Genomic DNA, 282 nt, shown 5'->3' on the forward strand with positions numbered 1-282 from the left:
AGAGAGCTGGCTAAACGCCAAGAAGAGTGTGCTTTCTCCATTACAGAGGACCACTTATCTAGGCGTGGTGTAGGATTCGAGGATTCGACAGGCACATATGTCCCCTGCTCGGATCGAGTCGATCCTCACTGCAGTCGCAAGAGTCAGAGAAGGCCGGTCACTCACTGTCAAGCAGTTTCAGAGACTGCTGGGTCTGATGGCAGCTGCGTCCAACGTGATACCTATTGGCCTGCTGTACATGAGGCCCCTACAGTGGTGGCTCAAGACCAGGGGGTTTTCCCC

Source organism: Sinocyclocheilus grahami, unplaced genomic scaffold, assembly GCF_001515645.1.
Source record: "Sinocyclocheilus grahami isolate Dianchi unplaced genomic scaffold, SAMN03320097.WGS_v1.1 scaffold333.1, whole genome shotgun sequence".
Lineage (NCBI taxonomy): Eukaryota > Metazoa > Chordata > Actinopteri > Cypriniformes > Cyprinidae > Sinocyclocheilus > Sinocyclocheilus grahami.